The sequence below is a fragment of the Pundamilia nyererei genome, unplaced genomic scaffold, assembly GCF_000239375.1.
Source record: "Pundamilia nyererei isolate P.nyererei 1_Seehausen unplaced genomic scaffold, PunNye1.0 scaffold00096, whole genome shotgun sequence".
NCBI lineage: Eukaryota > Metazoa > Chordata > Actinopteri > Cichliformes > Cichlidae > Pundamilia > Pundamilia nyererei.
Genome location: NW_005187497.1, coordinates 1,202,160 through 1,215,539, shown reverse-complemented (window position 1 = coordinate 1,215,539; position 13,380 = coordinate 1,202,160).

The following is a 13,380-nucleotide window of genomic DNA, read 5'->3' as shown; positions in this document are numbered from 1 at the left end:
GTGTGTGTGTGTGTGTGTGTGTGTGTGTGTGTGCATGAGTCAGGGTGGGGAACACCCCTGTGATGACAGTGTGTGAGAGGATGATGTTGTGCTGTTCTGTTATGACAGAGAGACGGGACAGAGCTCTTCATTCAGCTGCAGACTGACTGTGGCAGGCCTGATAACAGCCACACAGAGAGGGTTACGCACAATGCTGAGAGGCACAGCCAGAAAACACAGCTGGAGGATTTCAGTTTTTACACAATCTCAAGCTAACGCAAAAGTAGCGAGAGGCCAAAACACCAATGAGGACTTGGAGCACACATATTTAAAAATATGATGTTTATACACCAGATACAGACACCAATAAAGAATACAGGGCCCGAGAGTGGGTGTAACGTCTGGGCTCTATACTCTCTACTCATGGGTCAGACTCCACCCCTCTTTGGTTTCAACCTTCATGTTGGTGTCATCCACAATCCAAAGGTTTTAACTTGCACTACTGGGTTAACCAAATCAGACAGACAGACATATAAACACCTGTCAACAAAGCTGTTTGTGGCAGCTCCTGTAGCAGCAGGCATCCTCAGGACCACATTGTAGTGCGATGTTTCACACACACTGGAAGAAACTTAGACAACAACAAAAAAATCAGCCACCGTTTCAAAGATATTTTAGCTTCAGAGTCAGGCAGCTCAAGACATATGTGTATTAATGTTCAGCTTATACACATTGTGGCAGCATCAGTCTCTACTCCACAGCTCTGTGGGAGCATCAGCAAGGAGGTCCTGGGAGACTTTTGGTTTTCAGGTGGTACAAGGGTGGAGTGTTTCTGCATGGAGTTGGCGTGTTCTTTCCAGGTCCTCCAGTTTCTGTTAGGCTAACTGGCAATTTCAAATTGGCTGAGGATTTAAGGTAGATAAAGTGCTTGAAATGTATTTAATAAAGTGTTTTTTAAATGCTATTAAAATGTGACTTGTCAAAGGTGATTGTGATGAGATTAGAAAAGCACCACATAAATGTGAGAACACTGTATCCCAGTGAGCAGTATTAAAACATGTAATCTTTTAATAATCTTATCATACACAGTTTTAAAAACTGACGTAACCATTGTGAGACTGAAAACAATTTTTTTGCTATTTCCATATTTAAATTTTAGCTTAATAACTCCAGCTGTCCATTTTTCTTCATTTCTCTGATTCACAGTGGCAGAAGAACTAGAGCCTATCCCAGCTGCCATAGTGTTGGAGTCAGAGTACACCCGGACAGGTCACCAGTCTGTTGCCAAGGACTAACACAGAGAGACCCACGCAGACAAAGGAAGAACATGTAAAAGAAACACACAGCCTGGCCAGATGCTGGATTTTAATCCAGGACCTTCTTGCTGTGAGGCAACAGTGCTAACCACCACGCCACCATGCTGTGCTTAGTAGTGAAAAAAAATTGTCACAATTGCTAATTTTGTGTCATTTTTTCAGCATTTTGTGTCAAATTTTAAAAAAATTAACCTAAAGTTTTGACTTACGGGGATTAAGAAACAAGCATCCGTACATCGAGCTGGATATATGCGTTAAATTTAGAGTCAGACTCATTGGGTGAAGGGCGTGGTCTATTTGATGCATTTACATGACATCATCACCATGAGGCCAAATTAATATTTAAACTTTCCAGTTCTTGGCCTAAATGTGAATTTTCTGGCTCGTTCCTGCTTATTTTGAGGCAACAAACAATAATTATTAATAGATACAAGATTCACAGGTTTCTAATCCTTTTGGGATTTGAACTTTAATCAGTTCTAATATCAACATAGACAGGACTTGAAAACCAACAGCACATTTTTAAATCTTTTTGAAGTTTGTCATCTTTCTGGCTGTCAGGGCAGATTTAGGCTATAACCGGTGGACTTCTACTGAATTACAATACAATAATATTGTATTGTATAACTGTACAGTGTGTCTTTATCAGCACTCATCAGCAGCTAATGTAGTACCATGTCTTGCTGCTAGTCTGCAGTGTTGCCTCAAGCCTCTTTTTCTTAAAGTCAATTGTTGTCACTCTCTTTTTTTTTCTTTGTCTTTCCCTCTGTCTGAAGACATAACGAAAACATCACACACACACACACACACACACACACACACACACACACACACACACACACACACACACACACACGGTCCTCCTCTCTCTCATTGCTCTGCTTCCCAATTATTGTGACCATGGCAACTATCTTGGAATATGGCCTGTGGATACATTCACTATTACCAGGTCACTGCCTTGCAGCCTATCTGCCGTCCTATTGACACACTCAGACACACACACACACACACACACACACACACACACACAAACACACTCTCACACACACACACACACACACACACACTCCTTCTAGCTGCTGTCGGCTCCAATCATTGGCCACCGAGGAGGCACAAAGCTTAAAAGAGAGAGGAGAGAAAAATAACCATGGCAACAAATTTGAGGCAATTTCAGTAATAATATGAATTAGACGCCAGGCTGAATTATGTCGGGGAGGAAAGAAAAAGCTCTCAGCTCTTCTTTTGAAGCAATAGGAATAAGAAGATGCTGCAGAGGCCGTGTTTGTACGGTTGCAGCTTTATTTGAGAAAACGAGTTTTAATTTGTTTTCAGAGACGGTCTGATGATAACGCTCTGCTGTGATGATGACACTGTTTCTATTTTAATCTGGATGCTACATTATACTGGCCAAAATAGGACACACACACACACACACATGAACGCACACACACACTGTCACTCATACAGAATGAATGTCTGAACATAAATGGCAGCTGGCAAAACAGGCTTAGCCAAGCATGAAAATCAACATGAATTCCCACTCGGTTGGAGCTCGATGCCCTGATGTGGTGCTGCCTGCGACCCGTGTCCACGTCCCCAGACACCTCTTCACACAGTGGAGTGGAGAGCCACGCCACTTCATGGGGCGGAAATAATCTCAGAGTGTTTGAGAACAGAACAGATCTCAGATGATGCAAAGAGCAGCACGGCAGTGTAACTGAGATAAATTATACTTAACCAGACATGGAAGTTATTTATTAATCTTAAAAAAGCATTTTGGTTTGGGGTTTTTCATGGTACGTGATTCCTTTGTGGGGGAAAAAAGAAAAGTTCAGAATTCTGGAAATATTGGAGAGTGAGATTCAAAAAAATTCAAAAAATTGAAGGCTGCAAGGGAATTTTTTTGTGCGTATTTGTCTGACATGGTTTCAAAGACATGCTGCCTTTATTAGTTCAGGTTCAGGTTACTTACAGCAAGCCTCTGTAACTGGATTCAGCTGTGACTCACCAATCAGCCTGTTCGACCTTTTAACAATTCTATTAACTGATTTCTCTGTGCTTTACACATAAATATCCAAACCACGACACAGAAAAAGGATAAACTCAGCACAGATTGCTTCAAGATATCAGGCTGAACCACCATCTGACCATTAATGCATGTGATGTCTTGTGTATGACTTCATTTCCTAAAATCAATGTCATCAAATCAATTTATGAGGCCGAGTTATATTTTTGCAACTTTCTGTCAAGGAAAAATCTCAGTTAGCTTTGTCTCTTAAAATTGGGCAGCAACTGTTTTTTTTTCTCATTTATGAAACCAAACCTGTGAAATAAATCTGCCACACTGACTCAGTTTCTGTGACTGAGTGAGAAGAGAATAACTGGCAGCTTTAGACTGTGTGCACGCTGCAAACAGACCTCATTCACACCTCCTTCCGCTCTCTTGTTGAGTGATGCAGGTGCAATATGGAGGGCAAACTGATTCCCATGAGCACGAATTCAACCATCAGATGTTACACATTTAGTCAGGAGCAGAAGAAAATCACACAACAGTTGTGTAATCATTTCACATCAGTGAGTCATCTGCTGTTTTCCCCCCCCCCTCTGACTGCAGACAGGAGCGACAGCACTGTAATCTGAACACAATGAGAGGCTCTGTGTTGTTGGATGAGGACTGACACATTTAACGTACTTTGAGGAGAAAAGCAAAAAACTGCGGGGCATATGCTACACAGACCATTATTCAATTATTAGTTGAATAAATAATTAGCCTACACACAGAGAGAATAATCAGCACCTACATTTTAAGACTAAAATCTTACAATTTTTTGCTTCTTGAATATAACTTTTATCTGGTTTATTTCATAAGTAAATATCTGTTTGTATCCTTTCAGTATCCAAATCACAAGGAGCTTTACAGACATAAGACTGAGATTTAAATGACACCAGGACAGCAAAATACAGGTGAAATAAGACAGAAACAAAATAAAATGCTACATGAATCTGAGTTTGAAAAGGTGAGTCTTCCACTGAGATTTCACACTGAAGGCCAGAGAGCGAATATGTTTTGGATTTTGGGATCTGAACATCTAAGATTCCTGCTGATGGCATAATGCAGCAAAAGTTCACTGATGTAGGCATGTGATTCACCATGCAGACTGTAATCTGAAAACTTTAAATTGAATTTTCTATTTAGTGGGAAGCTGGTTCAGTGAGATCAACAGAGATGTGAGGCAGGAAATATTTGCAGCAGCATTTTGTAAACGTTGTAGATGATGTAGGGCGGGATTACTGAGCCAGGCGAAGACTGAGTTACAACAGCCCAGGTGAGATGAGATAAAAGCCTGAACAAAAATGTCCAGATGAGATTTTACTGATTTTTCTCAACTGATGAAAACAGAACAGAAGCAGTTCTTTGATATGCAAAACAGAGTAACAGTTCCCCCGTGAAGTTTCTCTCCCAGGTTTCTAAAAGTTGTTTTGATATAGAAGAGTGCAACCCCAGATTTGAAGCGGGCTGGGACACAAATAAGGACTTCAGCTTTATCCACTTTCAACCAGAGAAAGTTATCTGAAAACAAGGATTTTATGCAGTCCAGTTTTGTAGAATCAAACATTTAGAAACACACTAAGGTTAAAAGCAATCAATTGATGGCGGATTTGGAGAAGGAACTCCATTTAAACAGGAAGAAGCCATCATTCAAATGGTCTCGGTGAGGAGCAACAACACTGATTAATTATTAGTTTCATTTTTGAGTAAAGAGGGTCTTTATTAAGCATGTACACTTAGGACAGGAGAATAAAATGAATTTATTTAAATTTTCCTAAAAGGAAAAGATTGAGGTACAACGTAACACACTGATGGCAGATTTTCATCAGGGTGCTGCGATTTTCGTATACCAAGCTTTGGCAAAAAATAAATACGTTTTTAAAGAAATTTGCATTGTTTTTAGGGTTTAGAAGAGGAAAAATCAAAAAGATGAAGCTCCAGTATGACGTTTATAGAAAAGGACAGGGAGTCAGTGCAGGTTGTAGCCCGGATCTGTTCCGTCTCCCCTCTTGTCTCGGCCACAGCAAAGTGTTTTTGTTCAACCTGCCAGTGTGCCATTTACACAGAGCTCTGCAAACCACTCCTCCCCTCTGCCATTTAAATCACACTGGGCTATGCTGCCTTGGGTCAAAATTGTCCTTTTTCTAATTGCAAGAGCAAACGAGTCTTTTAATAGCACCTCCCTTCTCCCTCCATCATTTAAACTGGCTTTGATGATAAGTCACTTTAATTTCCCTGTAAACAAACTTATTTAAACTAAATAGTTAATAGAAGTTAAAATGTTATGAAATGTGTTCCTATATGTAAAAAACGAGGAGGGGATATTTCTACTTTCATAATGTGCAACTTCATGTGTGACATGATCATCATCTCCTCCTACAAAAGCCCATAATTTACAGCTGCTGTGCAGCAAATTCAAAATGGGGCATTCAAATGAAGCTGGGTCTTTTCACCCTTCAGAAAGCACCAGCTGTAGGAGAAAGCACTGACTGAAAGTGGAGGAAAGGAGGGGAAAAAAGGGAGAGATGGAGAGAGTGAGGGGGTGCTATTAATCTCTGTCATTCACAATTCTACAATGAATTGCAGCTGTGGCTGCAGATAAAAACTGAGCTTTTCTCTTTCTTCTTCTTGGGTGATTATCTGCAGTCAGGTGCCTGGATGGAGGTATGATCACAACAAAGAAAGAGAAAGAGAGCGCTTGCACGAAGGGAGGAGAGGGACAGGAGCAAGGGCAAGTGAGGGATAAGGGAGGATAAAGATTAAATAATAAGACAATGAACGAGGAAAACGAAAGGCTTGTAGAGAGGAAAGCAGGAGATATGAAGGAAACAAAGAGAAGGCAGAACTGTTAATGACGACCAATAACAAAGAGACAGACACAGTCAAACATACTCAACAATTTCAGAGCTTTAAACAATTATTATTGTGTTAGTGGCTAATAAGAAACCCAATTTCCAAATGAACCACCAAACAATTTGGTCCAAAAACATCAGCTAAATTTGAAAGATTTATAAAAATACTGACTCTAAGTGATGATTTGAACTTTCATATAACCAGAGAGCATTAGACATTTTGAGTCAAAGATTCACTTATAATGCTCCAATGTTACAAGTAATTATAATACTTTTATTACTATTGAGGACAAGACGTGGGAGAATATTGACCCTATATCTTGATACATTTACTTCAAAGGTAGCACCTTGTGATGCAGTCTGTGACTCCTCTAATTAAATGGAATTTGAATGTATTGAATTATATGTACCTTTAAATTCTTAAAGGTATGCACACGAGGAAGTGACAAGTTATTTTTACACGACACGAAGAAATAATTATACTGTAACTTTTGTGTGTTTTAGAGAAAAAGAGACACAAATGATACTGTAGTTTATCTGGGAGCATTTTATAATAAACAAATTGTGCAGAACTGAAGGACTGAAGTTTGTCCCAGGTGCCATAGGTGAGAGGCAGGGTACACCGTGTCCAGTTCAGAGTCCCTAGCTGTGACTCACCAATCAGCCTGTTCGACCTTTTAACAATTCTATTAACTGAGTTTTCTGTGCTTTACGCATAAATATAATAAAGGATAAACTCAGCACAGATTGCTTCAATCACGGATTGCCCTGTGTGTTGGGCTGCACCCCATCAACGCGTTAGCACGGTTAGCTCGTTAATGTGTTAGCGCCATCAAGCCCCACGCATGGGGCGATCCGCCCTAACTTGCTAACGGAGATTTGCCGCGTTAATGCGGTTATGGCGTTAACGTCATTTTAACAACATTTTAACGCAGACAGCACTACTATTTATATATTTCACTTACCAGACCAAGGTGTTAAAGCCGCTACAGAAGATCTGGAAACAGGCTGAACACACAACCATTGAGCATAGTGCTAATCCATCCAGGCCATGAAGTGAAGTTCAACCACAATCCTGGCAGATCAGCTGATTTCAGGTCTAGTCCACTTTAGCTGATGGCTGAGCTAACACCCTTTTGTATATAAAGTGAGTAAATGTCATAAAGGACTGACTACATTACATAAGCTGCTTAAACCTGCTCACAGTTGTTTCATATTTGCAAGCCTCTTTGCAACCCACCTTCACATAGTTCCTCCTTCTCCACTGTTTCTCTCTTAAACGGGGCCATTTCTGTTGATATTGATGTCCGTTTCTCTTCTGCATCCAGTCTACATATGTACACAGAAAGGCATGCAGGTCTCCCAGCAAAGCCATAACATCTAACATCTAAGTGCAGACACAAATGGCAATCTTCTTTTGACTATAAGTGGTCCTGGCTCAACTACACTAATGGTGGTGGTGTTGAGACTAATACATTCAGAAGGTGGGGGTGAGGGGGCATTAGAGGACAATACAGAGAGTGGTGAGATTGAAATGCAATAAGTCAGCAGTGAGAGTCATATCTGGATCGTGTGAGAAGAGGGAACGGGTAAGGAGCAGATATGGAGCTGTTTAATATTGTTTGCTGTTTATCTCAACTAAACAGAAGCGCACGATCGAGATAGTATCACGTCCACCTGAGGGTGAAAAACGGTGGAACCGTGATATGCCACATTCAAGATTGAATTAGGGAGAGGTGCATGCTGATAGTCTGAATTCTGTTGCTGCATAAATGGCCAGATCTTGTTTTTATAGGAATGTAAAACACAGGATTAAATAATGTGGGAGCATCAGGTCCTTGTGGTTATGCAAATGGATTCAACTTTCCAGTCCTGTGACTGAATATGTGGTTACCTCAGATAATGTCTGCTACTTTTTTAGTAGCTATTTTGGCCGCCTGAAGTGTGTCACGGAAGTGGGATAGGGACCAAAAACGGCAAGACATAGAGTCAGGACAATGCACAACAAGCAAAATAACCAAGAAAGAAAACGATCATGTCACTAAAACAAAACAAGAATCCAAATATTTAAGCACCGGAAATGTGAGGAACCACGGGATTAGGGTTTGGAGTACAATTGGAGCACAATTGGATAATGCTCACACTGGCTGATGAAACTAACAAGGGAGAGACAAAAAGCCACAAATGAGGGGAAAAGAAGCAAAGCAGGAAGTAAGAACACAACAAAACACATGAGAACATTACCCTTGAAAGTAAAAACCTAACACTGCCACATGAACAGTGTCTGTCATGGAAATGAAGACAACTGGACTTCTTGAAGATATTTCACATCTCATTGAAGAGGCTTCTTCTAAAATCTGATATTTAAACCCAGTGACATTTTCCTCTTGGGTCACATGCTGAGGTAACCTGGGCTCATGTCACTCTGTAATCATGTAGGTCAATAACTTTGCAGTACCTCGAACATCGGTTTTTAGAATCTCTAATTTCCTGGTTAGAAATAAAATTGAGGTTATTTTACTCTATCTTAAAAATCTTTGACTACATGCTTAATCTGGATGGTATTACCTTTGCCTCCAGTAGCATCTTGGAGTCTAGGGCATGTCTTTCAGTGAGACCATGAACAAATATGTAGGACTGCCTTCATTCATTTACGCAATATCCCTAAAATTAGAAGCATCCTATTTCAGAGTGATGGTGAAAAACTAGTTCATGCATTTATTACTTCTAGGCTGGACTTAAATGGACTCCTCACATAGAAAATCCTGAGTAATCAGACCCCATCTTATCTTAAAGGCCTCATAGTATCATCCCAGTAGAGCACTTCACTCTCAGACTGGTTTATCTGTGGTTCTTAGAGTGTTTAAAAGTAGAATGGAAGGCTGAGCCTTCAGCTTTCGGGCCCCTCTTCTGTGGAACCAGCTCAAGGGTTTGGATTGGGGGAACAAACACATTCGCTTCTTTTAAGATTAAACTTAAAACTTTAAAAAACTTTAAAAACTTTTTTTTTAAATAGTTGGGGCTGGATCAGGTGACCCTGTATCCTCTCTTAGTTACGTTGGCCGCTCGGGGCCTTCCCATAATCCATTGAGTGTTTCTTCTTCAATCACCTCTTTTCACTCACCATGTGTTTAATAATAATTAGTTATTAATAATCTCTGGCTCTCTTCCAGACGGTGTCGTTTGTCCTGTCTCCTTCCTCTCACCTTCTCACAGCAGATGGTCGCCCCTCCCCAAGCCTGGTTCTGCTGGTCGTTTCTTCCTGTTAAAAGGGAGTTTTTCCTTCCCGCTGTTGCCTAGTGCTTCATAGAGGGGCCTGTGATTTTTGGGGTATCTTTCAATGTAAAGCACCTTAAGGTGACTCCTGTTGTAAATCCATCCATTCGCTTCCCCTTGTCCTTTTCAAGGCCGCAGGGGGCGCTGGAGCCTATCCCAGCTATCATAGGGTGAGAGGTGGGGTACACCCTGGACAAGTCGCCAGTCTGTTGCAGGGCTAACACACAGGGACAGACAACCATTCGCGCTCACACTCACACCAATGGGCAATTTGGATTAATCAATTAACCTATTCCCACAAACTGCATGTCTTTGGACGGTGGGAGGAAGCCAGAGTACCCGGATGGAATCCACGCAAACACGGGGAGAACACACAAACTCCACACAGAAAGACCCCAGAATGATGAACTCAGGGCCTTCTTGCTGTGCGGCAACAGTGCTAACCACCATGCCACCGTGCTGCCCCCTGTTGTAAATCGGTGCTATATAAATGAATAGGACAGAGAAGCCTTTGGTATGAGAGCTGAAATGTCTTCACGGACCAAAAGGAAGTCTAGTTTGGCTCCAATCTAGTCTAGTTAGCCTTCACATGAAGGCTAACCTTAAAAATGACAACAGAGACGGGATTATCCAGAATGCTGGAGAAACTAGATATACAAAGACACACAACGTCAACAAATTTGGGATTAACCCTTTAAAGCCTAAACCATTAAATAATCACCATAAAATTCAATTTCTTTGAAAATTTAGTGCTCCAGCGCCCCCCGTGACCCTGAAAAGGATAAGCAGAAGCGAATGGATGTGTAGCCGGATGGGCTATTTGCTTACATTTGCTTACAGTTTGTTGCTTTAAAATGTATTGTGCTATTTATTGATGTTTTTCAGGTGGGGGAAAAAATCACACTGATGATGTAGCGCTCTTAAAAACTCAAATATCTGAAATATGATACACTGGGCATTAAAGGGTTCAGATGCAAAACATACACAACAAAAACCTGGGATTGTAACATCGTGTTTGTTAGACATGAACAAAATGTCCACTTCACATGAAAACAAGAAGCCGTGGTCAGACGGCAGGGAGAGAGACTGCTGACAGGACCTGATTTGTGTTGCTGTCAAAACACAAAGGTTAATGAATTTGGGAATGTAAACCAACCAAAGAGAAAAGATAGTATTACATGCACGACTGCAGAGGGCAAATAGACACAGAACAAGCACACAATTTCACATATTATAGGCTTTTCAATACCTTAGAATGGTTCTCCACGTTCTGTGTCTATTTGCCCTCTGCAGTCGTGCATGTGCTCCTTTATGTTCTGCTCAAAAAGGACAAGAGGGAGATCAAAAAGCAATCGGCGGTGAAATGTAGAGACACAGGACGAGGGAGCCTGAGGGTCAGCGTGAAGCGGGGTCGGAGAAGTTGGGCTTATTGACAGGTTTGTATGAGATGTGTTACTGCAGTCACCCTCGGGGATGCAGCTCACTATAGAACAAGTAAGGCAGAAACCAACTGGAGAGATTAACCTCTGTGTGTCGATGAAAGTGAATGAAAGATGGACTCGAGGGAATAACAGAAACACACTTGAGTGACTTGCGGATCGGTACTGTTTTTACAGTCTTTTGATTGCACTCTCAGTCAGCTGCTTACATTAAATGATGTTTAAATCGATAAATCAATGTTTTTTACATTATTTTTGCACTGCCTTGACTGCTTTGGTCACTGTCACATTTAAAATCTGATCGGATGACACCCAAAGAGCCACGAAGAGCAGATTATCTGAATCATCTTAAATCCTGCCCAATCACAGCTATTTTTTTTAGTTTGAGAACTTTGATTTGAAGCCAGTTTTTAGGACTCTGAGACAGCTTGTATACTGGATTATTATATTTGAATAAACAAACCTTTGGTTTTATATATTTCAGTTGCTTACTGACAGAAAATACCACAAAAACACTAAACAAGTGTTAGATTAGACAGTTGTGCACGGTAATTTTTTGCAAATGTTGCTGAATTTTTTGAGGCTAGCATCAGATGGAAATTAGAAGATATTTAACATATCAAAAATGTTCATTCCCACTAGACTCTACTTGTGTAGCTTAGCATAATTCACACTTCACAACAATCCTTATTCATCTTCTGCAGGCCTTAAATTCGTCCCCTGTTTGAAACAAAATGCTTTAGCTCCACCTTAAACCAACTTTCTCCTCATTGGCTGACCTTTGCAAACAGAAGGTTTAAATAGCAGAGGGGTGGGGCTAGTGTGTTCCCATACACGGATGGCCATATTAAGCATGGCCGCTCTCACTGACATGATACAGATCCAAGGGTAGAAAACTAAATTTAGAGCAGTCTGAACTCTGGGCTATTTGGAGCTTTCTTGAATTTGTGATTGTTTTTTAAAAATATTTAAGCTGCCACTTATCTCTATAAGAAGGTGAAAGTGGCTGAGATCGGACTGAAGATTGAAGCAGTCCACAGCTTTACTGACCTAAAGTCTAAACATAGCTCAGTCATTGGCCTGGTGTCGCAGAACAATCATAGCTCTCGAAAGACAAAACACCTTTTGTAGCCCGGCCTCAGTATTTGTGCGATGTCTCGCACATCAGCGCAGAAATCAATAGTAACACCCATTCTCCTGCTGTGTGTTGTGCATTTTTGTGTGTTCCTGTATGTGCATGACTCCTGTGGCTGAGCTCATGATAAGTGCTGGAGTATTTTTTTTTTTTTTGCTCCTGCACTTGATTGTGCTGCTGACAATAGCAGTTAATGACAGCCCAGAGTGGCTGCACGGTTCGACTGCTGGGGGAGGGGAGGACACGGAGGGGAAAAACCCATTTTCAAAAGCATACATGGTTTTTGTTCCTAAACCTGTATGCAACATGGCCAGCGGTTGCCTCTATTAGACTGCAAGCACTCTCCACGAGCTCGGCGAGTTTCAATTAAATCAAAGCTGTTTGAAGGCCTGCCGACATCACAGGGGCTGAACAAAAAGCTTTCAGCAGGTTGTGAATGTAGTCAATTGCAAACAAGATGTGCATTTCAATGACTCATTCAGAGTGGATGGGAGAGGAAATGGAGGGGTTACGCTAATAAAAACACTGGGATGCATTAGAATAAACAAAGCATCGCTGCTAATTTAAAAATAAGGGATTCCCTGTATCACTCACCTGAATTTGTTTCATCTAATCTTTTGATCCAGTCTCTTGTTAAAAGAAATTTAGCAATTTACGCTATCAGAAGAAGCACTTGGCATATTTTTTTTAAAACATAAAGGTTAGCAAATGCAAATAACTTCAGGACAAAAGAAATAACAAAATATTCCAGTGGGGTTTTTTTGTTCGTTTTTTTTGCTTATGGATACAAAACCTACAATTCATGTTTTTCTTCTGTACAATCTTAGCTGATTTTAAGATGCTTCTGTACTGAATAAACTATGGTTACATTAATTACTAGAAGAGATCACATCCTCTGTTAGATGGACAGTGTTTCTTGAATAGCAGATGGAGTAAAGTTAGCTTTTTGCCTGCGACTACGGTTTAGTGAAAGGCCTAGCAGCAGCTCTTGAGCTCGGCAAAGCCCTGGGTACTAATGAGAGGCTTGAAAACTGAAAAAGGTGGAAGGTAGGGTACAAAAATGAGAAAGAAAACCTATGTCTCAGGAAGTCAAATCTAGTCATGGAACCAGAAGAAGGTATATGGGTTGTGAAAATCTGATTGAAGTACACCTTGAATAAACATTTTGAGTCCATCTGGGTCCAACGACTTTTTAGCGATAATGTTTAACTAAAATAACATACATGACTTTAGAGAATGTTAATCAAAAATAGCATTATTGGGAAGGAAATATTATCTGCTGACAAAAAAAAAGTCTTTGTCTGACTAGACGGTCACAATGATTTGTCAGCTA